An 11,126-nucleotide genomic window follows, 5' to 3' on the forward strand; every position below is an offset into this window, starting at 1 on the left:
CATCAGTCTGTCTCTGTCTGGGTTGTTTACCGACGATGGCCACCATGCAAGTAGCAGCTGCCCCGTATATTTATACACATTATTTAACGAAGATGAAGCGAAATAAAAGAAGATGGTGGCAATCTAGGTTATATACTAGAGGGGTAAATTACAGTGGTCGGGAATTACTCGCTGACATGAGATTCCAAGAAGTTTCTGGCCACAGTAAAGTCTTTTCTTCGTAATAACTAATAAATTGAAGGACCTCTTCCCCACTCCAATCAGCCATGGTAGACATATACGTACCGACTGACCAAAATAAGGGACTCTACTATGGACGGCCTTGTTCATAGTCGGTGTCAACAAGTTCAGGCGTTCAGCAACCTCTGTTGATACGCGCGTAATACAGGTCCCTTTCCACACATTGCATAACGTCCAGAGACCCTTTGATTCGGGGCCCAAAAACCGACAATTGCCGGGACGGAGGGCGAACGGAGCCTCGAACCTCGCGCGGGTTCAAGGAACCGTCCACACTTGCGTTTTTGTTACAAGAATTTTTTATAATACAAGGTTCGGTTCGCACGTGTGTACCCACCTTAATAAGGTTACACGTTCACGTATCAACGCACGCACGGCCACGCATGAGCGGAAATTGGTAAATGTTCCATAAAACATACGTAAAATCGTAGACGTACGGTGACGGGTCGGCCGGGAGCTGAGCTCCACCCACTGGAGCGCCATAGCCCACTCCAGTTTTGAAATGTTCGACAAAGTCGTGGGTGGTCACGCCAAATGTCACCTGACGTAGCTCCAGGCTTTGCACGTGGGACCCACGGTGACTTCAACGGGTTAGGGGCTGGGCTCATACAAGGTCTACCTTGGGCTCATAGGCAGTGTTCGCCGCCGTGAAACACGTGGGCCTCGACATTGCGCGGTAGCTACGTGGAAACAGACTCGCAGTCTCGCAGACGCACTTTTACATCCATGTACGATGTGGCAACACTGTAGCGCGGTATAAAAAAAAGATCAAGTTGGCGCCTTCACGTCAGCAGTACCATGTAAGACATACAAAACTATCTCAATACAATATATCATTTTAAATAAAGAAATTTTTTGTATTCACTTTGAAAGTAGCAAACAAACATCAGAGTGTAGATATATGAAAAAAAAACTCTCCACAAAATAATATATGATCAAAATATACACATAAGACTAAAACAAAATTTTTTTACACAAACCACAAAACTACATCTGAGAAAAAAAGGAACTCTAATACTGGTGCTTTTACATTTCTCTCTCTCTCCCCCCCTTCCATCCTCGAGTTTCATCGAGAACTTATAGTGTATGTAATGTATATATTTATATTTTAAATATTAAGTGTATTTTAAGTATATATTTATATTTTATGTTAAGTATTTTCTAAGTATATCGTTATAATTCTGGTTATTTTATATCTGGTACTCATTGAAGTCCCTCTCTCTCTGTTTTTCTGTTATTTTCTATTTTTCAGTTTATTTCCTTTTCATTGTGTAGTTTTTGAGTTGAAATAGCTTCATATTTTACTTAAAGTGTAATTGATGTGTGTTTTGGTGCACATTAAGGGCTCTGGGACTCTTGTAATGCATTTTATTTTATTAGTTTTGTGTGGCTGCGAATGAATCTCATTTCAACAGTTGTTATCTAAGTTCCTAGGGCTGCTGTTTTGTTTAATCCAAGATGATTCAGAACAAGGGCGAATAGTTCTTGCCGCACGGAGTTGACAAGGGGAACTGCAAGTGCAAGGCAAGCTCTGTTTACAGGCCGGTCCTTTTGTACCCTACGGCCCAACAACGTTTCGCGTACATGTGCTGGCTTGACGTCCGTCAGCCCGTGTCCTGTTTACCAGCTGTTCAAGGTCATTTCACCGCGATCCCCACGATCCACATACGTGGACATACGCCGTCGTGATACGTGAATGTGTGACCCCAGCTTAATGAAATGGGCGAACGTTCATCAGATTGCATAACTTATATTCAGTTTGGCTTTCTTTTGGATATTAAGGATCTGCTATCTACAACCAATGAGCATACATCAAAGAAAGGTGCATTAATCTGGCAAGTTTCTATGACATTGACTTAGATGGCTTGGATCTGCTCAACGAAATTGCAGATTTCAGAATGCTGCTTAAAACACGAGATGATGTACAGGAATTACTTTTTTTCATTGTACAGTGTGGGGATGAAAGTGTTTTCCCAAACCTTCGAGTTGCCCGCCAGATACTGCTGACCATTGCAGTATCAATTGCTAGTTGTGAGCTATCATTTGGGAAGTTGAAACTTATCTTGTCGCATCTGCGAACGTCTATGTGTCAAGAGAGATTGTCAGCTTTAAATCTATCAAGTGTAGAGTAAGAGATCGCAAACAAAATAAACTTTGATGATGTTGTGAGGACCAGAGATTAAGCTGGCATAAATGCCAGCACGGGCTCTTGCTCTATGAGCAGCCCGTAACAGAAGATGTGATCTGGAATGAGAAATGATGGTGGTTATAAATGAAAGGAAGAGAAGGACAGGCATGGTTACAAACCCCATTAAACCTTACGGTACCCATCAGTATGAGAGAAAGTTTTACAGCAGAGAGTCCTGATTGAGTGTTAGAAAATCAAGAAGGAAATGGAAACATTTTAGATCAAGAAAAAGCAAGAAACTCTTTTGGAGAATACTCCAAAGAATTCATTCTCTCTTGTGGAAATTGAAAATTTCCTATGTCATATTGAATTTTAAGTTGCTTATTCGAATCGAACAGCAGTTGCTTTTGAACGAGGATTCTGTATGAGGTGCGGTTGTATGACTTCCAGCAGTGCCTTCCTGTCGACAGGTTTCCCTGTCAATTTCTCGAAGAGAATAAGTATCCCTTCTACTGTGATTGTAACAGTCACTGGCTGTTTCATCTCTCTCTCTGCTGGCACTGGCTGGAATTCTGGAGGAGGAAGAAGTTGGAGTTGGGGAACAGGTGAGGGAAGGGAGAGGGTCGGTTTTTGGAGGTGGGATGGGATTTAGTGAAGGTAATGGCGCAGGTACTCTTGGTTTCGGTGTGTAGTCGACTTTCTTTCTTGGTGTACGACGTTGTCTATGTGGTTTTGGCGGCAGTTGTTGCTGTGGTGCAGTGGTTACTTGTTGTGGCTTTGATATCTCTTGTTTTGAAGGTTTCAAAGTCGGCTCCTTAGGGGGAGGTACGCCTTTCATCCTTGCAACTCGCTCCAATCTTGCAGTGCAGCGCTTGTTCCAAGCATGATGTTGGCTGGAACAATTTGGGCATTTGCTGGTCACTTCTTCACCTTTCTTGTAGGTATCGAGGTATTGTTTGGTGGAGTGTGGCTGGCTGCATATCCCACACTTCTCTTGTCCTTTGCAGCGGCTGCTGTGATGCCCAAACTTTTGACATTTGAAACATCGTAGGGGCTCAGGTGTGAAGGCTTCTGTGGGGAAATTTCCCCATACTCCGAGGGATACATGTCTTGGGATATGTCCCTTGAAGGTGGCGATGACCTTTCTCGTCGGTTCTCCCGATTTTCCGATACATCTCCGGGCCTCTACGACGTTCTGCAGCTGAAGGATCGGTTCAAGGGGCAGGCAGGTCGGGAACTTGCAAATTACAGCCTTCTTGATCCGTTCATTCGGATCTAGGAACTGGAAAGGAGTGTTTTTCTTCAGGAACTCGGCTGTTTCTCGGTCTTTTGGAGAAATGATCAAATCAGCATTCCTGTTAGGTTTAACTGTCATTTTTAATTGCTTATATTTGGCTTCCAAGTCTGCTATTAATAAGGAAGCAGACTTTTCAGCACTTGCTGTGACTCGAAACTTAGGAAGTTCCGTTCCAGCAGTAGTGGTAGGAGCGGCTGCTTGGAGTGGGGCATCCCCACCCGTCTGGAACCTCCTCCTGGCCTTCTTCTGTCGGCGAACTGTCGACCATTCGTTGGCAATCGTGTCTGATTCTGTGACACAAGGGCTTGGCGGCGCAGAAATTGCTTCTTCAGGAGCTGGAGGGCTTGGAGGGTCCTCCTCTGCCTCGCACAGGCAAAAGGAAGGAGCGTCCAAAGGCGGCCAGTGGAAGTCGGCGTCGTCGCTGGAGACTAGTGTCCAAGACATCCTCTGTCTCTCACTCTGGCAGAGAGTGCGAAGATTTATTTGTTGTTGTTGTTGTTGATTAAGCTGGCTTTATGCCAGCACGGGCTCTTGCTCACAGAGCAGCCCGTAGAGATTTATTTACAGACACTGGGTTGACATACACAGGTGCGGACGGATAAGTAGTACAGTCTCGCACTGCGAACAGAAATGACTGAGACAGTTGATTTTGTGTTTTCTTACAGGCATACATTTAGATATATTAAGGCGTACGAATAATGGAATTGCATGAGTTATACATCGGCGGAAAGGCCGCGGAACGCTCTATCGGATGGAGGTAAGAACAACGCGACTTGATGATTGGATACAATGAAAATGGGGAAAAAGCGTTGTCCTTACAACGTGATAGACAGATTTGCGGCTGTAAAAGCTAGAAAGATAAAACAGTAAACACATTGTAACGTGCATCAATGCTTAATGACGTCCTATAATTCATTGTCAATCTTTGTCTTTGTTTAGGTTTAATGTTATCAATATCTGTCTAATTATCTTTACATTCTAATACTTTTGTACCGTTTTATTTCCTTGTATATGGTTGATCCTAAGCATCCACCACTTTAATCTTTTTGTTTTCGTTATTTTGACGCATGTTAAACATTCCTTAAAGAAAAGTAAGGTTTATAGTTAGTGAAATAATTCATCTTTGTTCTTATCAGTTTTCTTTTCAGGCATAACTATTCAGTCTTTACCACAAAATCTATTTTATTTTTTCTGGTATTAACTTCTATGCTGGCAACAAATTGTACATTTTCATGATTTTCTTAGCCCTCCTGTATTCCCTAATGTTTAACTCCTTTTTTAGTCAAATTGATTTAATTTGCCATTTGTCTTTGGTTATAAAGAGTTACTGGTTACTGTGATGCTTTACTGTAATCTACATTTTGGAATTTATTTATGAGGGCTAAAGATGAATTAATTACAGTATACCTATTATATGTAAAATAAACAATTTCAGTTCGCAAATTCATTTTGTGTTCTATCATTCCAGAATATTATTATACAAATTAGAATGTTTTGTTTTCAACACAATATATCTATTATAATGAAGGCAAACATTTCCTGCCAAGATTAGCACACTCAAATGAAAATAATCCACCCCCCTCCCGCCCCACTGGGGGTGCCATAAAGGACTTTGCCCCGGGCGCCAGCAACCCTCACGACGCCACTGCCCACTGGGTAGACATATCCCTGGCTGAGAGCACACTCAAAACAATGGATGCAGTCCCAGATTCATGTGTGGAACTGATTACCTGCAACTGTGCTAAGCGATGTATGAATGCACGATGCAGATGTAAGAAGTCCCAATTGCATTGTACAGCAGCATGCAAATGTAGCACATCTGACGAAGACTGTAGCAATATTGAAGCCCAACAATGATACTCTGTAAAATACTGTCATTATGCCAACTCTTCAGTTTGGAATCGGAAACTTTAATTTTCATATGCAATTTTGGTGTCAGTGATTTGCGATACCAGCTTCATTAATAATGGCGTAAAGTTAGTTATATGCAATCTGATGATGATGATTTTCATAATGATGATGTTCATGAGTCTCAGAAGAAAATGATTGCTTTATGCTTTATTCAACAAGAACAATAATTAAATTTAATTTTAGAAAGTTATTCCATTGTGTTATTTAATGGTGATGGTGATCCCGATGGTAATGATGGTTATGATAATGATGTCTGACCCACTGACATATTGAAGTGATTCCTGTACCCTTAAGTTTTGTTAATTTTGTCATGTAGTCATGTTTAAATGTGTTGTCAGCCATCTTGGATTTAGTTTTATGTTTTCGTTTAATTAAGAGGGCAGTAATATTAATAAAATAGCTTATGTACAATGGCTTTATAATAGGATTTGATCAGGTTTAATGGTCGTTATAATGATATATGGATGAGACCACAATTTAAAAGTTATGCCGTTTAGTTTAAGGCGTCCATCTAGATTTATATGTCTAGGAGGTGTCAACTTTCTTTTCATATTTGTTATTTTGGTTTCGTTAAATATTTGTGATTTACTGCATCAACTTCATTAATGATAGTTAGTGTTTAGTGGGTTATGAGCTATTTTAAGATGACGGTTTGCATCATGGTGATGTGCGATTCAGCAGACAATGACCGCTTTGTTTTAGTCAACAAAACAATCTAGTTTCATTTTGTATTAGAAATTATTCCACTGTATTATTTAATGAAGATGAGCGATGATGGTGATAATGATGGTCATGACGATGATGATGTCTGACCCATTAAACAAGTAAAAATGAACATGTGTTCATTTTGTCATGCAAGAATGTTTAAATGTGTTATCGGCCGTCTTGGATTTAAGTTTGTTTTTTGTTTAATTAAGAGAAAAGTAATATCAATAAAATAACAAATTTATTTAATTCAATGAAGAGAAAAGTAATATCAATAAAACAACTAATCTATAATGTCTTTATAACAGCATTTAATAAGGTTTTATGGCAGTCATAATGATACATGGGTGAGGGAAAACGAAAAATTATGCTTTTGAGTTTATGGCGGCCATCTTGGATTTACCCGCATAGTGGTTACCTTGATCTTTATGCCCTTTTCACTCTGTCCTCAGTTTGTAAAGGGTAGTTTGAAGCAGTAAGTGGTTTAACAACGAGCAATTACTTCCAAACCATATTATTAAAGCAATTTGGGTTGTTAAATAGATCAATGTAAAATTCAAAGCAGTGAACTTCACCCGTATGTTAAATGTCAAATATGAATGGCTGGAAGACTCATTAAAATGTTAGTTACATATTTATTCTACCTGGACGAAAGTAAAATTCCGCAAAATTTAAGCAATGAAATGAGAAGGAACACGAAGAGGAAATAAATAAAACCGGTAAAATAAACTTGACTTTACACACAGTGGAAGAAGAAATGGAATTCGTAGAGAATCGAGAATATTTTGATGCTGCGGTGACAAAAGAGAAAACTGGAAAGAAGCCTTTGTCAAAAGTAATAATAACAGAGGATATCACTACAAAAACATTTTTGCGTATATTATAGAAAGTATGCAGACAGATAACACTGGCCTGAGTTTCAAAACCTTTTTTGTACAAAGGTCAAGAGTTTTCCAACTGATTTAGGATCCTTTTTGGATGCTGAACGAAAAAATACCGGTCATTTTCCTGGGTCAGGTCTGGTTTCTAAATATACTCTATTTCTATACCAGCATATTTGTCCTGAATACCGCAATTATCCAAGCGTTTAAGTAACCTTTGTTAATTATTTTTATTTCTCTTTTCAGGTCTAGATATGCATAAGAATGGATCGGAAGTGTAAAAGCCATCCTAATAGGTTCTGTTACATATGCGGACATGTGGTTCTTCCAGACTGTCAAGCAAAAATCACGGATTTTGTGAAGAAGGCATATCAAGCTTACTTTGGAGTCAAACTAGGTGACCAGGATAAGCCGTTCGCTCCCCATATCTTTTGCAAAACGTGTGTAGAGAACTTACGGGATTGGAGGAACAAGAAAAGGAAGAATATGCCATTTAATGTCCCAATGGTGTGGAAGGAAGGGAAATATCACATTACCGACTGCTACTTTTGCATGACAAATCTAAACGGTATCAATCGCAAGAACAAGCACCATGTTCAATACCCTGATGTTTCTTCTGCCATAAAGCCAGTCCCCCACGGCCCTGATCTTCCTGTTCCTGAGCCAAATGTCACCATAGAATCTAGTTCTGATTCCGAATCTAGTGACATGACTGATACAGCTGAGTGAGGTGCATACTACAGGCTAGAAGAGGATGACCAACCGGTGCCTTTGACTCAAGCCGAACTTAATGACCTGACACGAGCCTTGAACCTTTCCAAGGAGTCTGCCCAGCTACTGGGTTCTTGTCTTCGAGAGAAACGTCTACTGGGATTAGGAAAAACATTCTACTGGTATCGGGACTACGAGAGAGGGTTTAGAAAATTCTTCACGTTTGATGAAGCATCTTAACTGGTCTACTGTAGCAATATTGTTGACCTGATTGAATTACTTGGTCTGAAGTATGATGCTTTGGATGGAGACTTTTCACTGACTCATCTAACAGAAGTCTCAAGGCAGTTCTTCTGAATAACGAAAATAAATTTCCATCCATCCTTGTTGGACACTCAGTTGAAATGAAAGAAGCCCACAAAAGCATGGAACGTATGTTGTCTGCTCTGAATTACCAGGAACATAAATGGTTGATCTGTGGAGATCTTAAAGTTGTTGGACTCATCTTAGGACTTCATGGTGGTTGCACAAAGTATATATCCATACTTTCTGTGCTTATGGGATACCCGTGCTGATGACCAGCATAATGTCAGACATGAGTGGCCATCAAGACAAAGATCAAAACCTGGGTCCCACAGCGTTCTGTCCCACCCTCTGGTTGAACCTAGCAAGATATTGCTTCCACCCCTCCACATCAAACTCGGTCTCATGAGGAATTTTGTAAAGGCATTGGGCAGAGAAGGCCGAGGATTTGCTTTCTTCCATCAGAAGTTTCTACAAAAAAGCATGGAGAAATTTAAGGTAGGTGTATTTGATGGTCTTCAAATAAGGGAACTCATCAAGGACGCTAGTTTTGATGAGGCACTGAATCCTGCTGAACTCTCTGCCTGGTTGTCCATTAACTCAGTCAGTCATTGCAAACTTCCTTGGCAACCACAGAAGTTCTCAGTATCAGAAGGTGGTTGAAGAGTTAATGGAGAATTTCCACCAACTTGGTGTGCACATGTCAGTGAAAATACATTTCCTCCGGTCTCATCTGGACTATTTTCCAGATAATTGTGGCGACTTCAGTGAAGAAGAGGCTGGGCGCTTTCACCAAGATATCAGTGTTGTGGAGGAACGCTATCAAGACCAATGGAATGTCAACTTTCCGACCTACTACTGCTGGTGCCTGAAGAGGGATGTGGAGTCTGCTCAGCACAAACGGAAGTCCCTGAAGCGGCAATTCATCCATGAGTAGCTTCCTTAGTTCATTATACTCTTCTTACTATCTAATCAAAATATTTTGTAAGCCTTCTGTGAATAAATCAGTCTAGTATTTTCAATATTGTGTTTCATTCACCTACAAATAGATCGGAATTTAGGATATTCTTAATGTACTAATATTTCATTAACTTATCTGATTGAGTAAAATGAGCATGATTTTTGGATTCAATGCAAAAAACTGGCCTAAAATCAGGTATTATATGTTAGACCTTGAACAGCGCAGCCCAGTGTAATAAGTGGAGTAAATGCAAAGTAATCTTTAAAAAAAAATTTCACATAATTGCAGGTGAAAATAAATTTATATGGAAAAAAAGATAATATAATAGAGAATAGAATATAAATTTAGGCCAAACGCTGGAATTTATGAGGTCATTCAGCGCTGAAACGGAGATTGACAGTGAAAAGGTCTAAAAGGTGTAACAGGAAGACAACATCACAGTTGCACTAAGAAACAATAATTGTCAGAAGAGGGAGGAAGGTAAGTTGGAGGAAAAAGAATATGAATGGAGGTGCAGTAAAAGGAATGAAAGGGGTTGCAGGTAGGGGCCGAAGGGACACTGCAAAGAACCTTAAGTAATGCCTACAGTGCGCTGCATGCGGTGCACTGATGGCACTACCCCACAATGGAGGATAGTAATACAATAGAAATAGCTGAAAATACCGACTGAATCGACATGATGGTGGAATAAGAAAAAGGTGCAATATTTAAACCATCTTTTTTTCTAATAACCTTCTTGATTATAGAAGTACAGGACGAAGTCATTGTTTATAAATGTGACTTATCCAAGATAGCGGCAGTATTTTTTCATATGATAGCCTGAAATTTGCCAAGAGTGTAGAGGAAACAATTGAATCGTCTAGAACCCTTACAAATCATAGAGGGTATATACCTGGAGTTGCGATCTTTATGCCAGTACTACGTAGTTGGATGGTCTTCCACCAGAGCAGCGCTGCAAAGCCTTGCAGCCATTTTTAAAGGTCTGGTAACCGGCAAATTGAACAGAGGATTAGTGGAATGTGATTTTTTCGTTAATATTTAATGAGTAAGTGTTTAGCGAATTTTTGGGTTTAGTGAATAAGTGTTTAGTGAATGTTTATGAATAAGTGTTTAGTGGATATTTAGTGTAAGTATTCAGTGAATGTTTAATGAGTGTTTAGTGAATGTTTAGTGTGTAAACATTCAATGAGTTTTTAGGGTTTAGTGAATATTTTGTGTGTTTAGGGTTTAGTGAAGGTTTAGCGCATGTTAGTGTTTAGTGAATGTTTAATGTATAAGTATTCAGTGAATATTTATTGTGTAAGTATTCATTGAGTGTTTAGGGTTTATTAAATGTTAGTGTTTAGCAAATGTTTGGTGCATAAGCATTTAGTGAATGTTTGGTGAGTGTTTAGCGGTTAGGGAATGTTAGTGTTTAGTAAATGTTTAGTGAGTGTTTAGGCTAAGCTAATGTTTTGTGAATGTTTGTGTGTAGTGAGTGCTTAGTGAATGTCTTGTGAATGTTAATGTTTAGTTTGTAAGTTTTTATTGAGTGTTTAGTGGATGTTAGTGGTTAATGAATCTTTAGAAGTGTTTATTGAGTGTTTAATGAGTAATGAGTGGATGGTCATTCACTGTTTAGTGTTTAATGAGTGTTTAGGGCTTTAATAAGCATTTAGTGTTTAAGGAGTGTTTACAGTTTTGTGCGTGCTTAGTGAATGTTTAGTGCGTGTTTAGTTTAATGTACAGTGAGTGTTTAGTGTATAGTGAGTACTTAGTGAGTGTTTAGTGTATAGTGAGTGCTTAGTGATTGTTTAGTGTTTAATTAATATTTAGGATTAAGTGATTGTTTAGTGAATGTTTACTGAATGTTTGAGATATAGTGAGTATTTAGTGAGTTTAGTGTTTTATGAGTGTTTAGTGACCATTTAGTGTTTTATAAGTGTTTAGTGAGCGTTTAGTGTATGGTGAGTGTTGAGTATTCAGTGAGTTATATGTTATTGAGTGCAAGTG

The 11,126-nt window shown here is 39.3% G+C and overlaps 1 pseudogene; it reads left to right on the forward strand.

Moving 5' to 3' along the window:
* Positions 1-7,423: 7,423 nt before the first annotated feature.
* Positions 7,424-8,110, forward strand: LOC135195913 (uncharacterized; annotated as a pseudogene).
* Positions 8,111-11,126: the final 3,016 nt, after the last annotated feature.

This window comes from Macrobrachium nipponense, chromosome 17 (genome assembly GCF_015104395.2).
Source record: "Macrobrachium nipponense isolate FS-2020 chromosome 17, ASM1510439v2, whole genome shotgun sequence".
NCBI classification, from domain to species: domain Eukaryota; kingdom Metazoa; phylum Arthropoda; class Malacostraca; order Decapoda; family Palaemonidae; genus Macrobrachium; species Macrobrachium nipponense.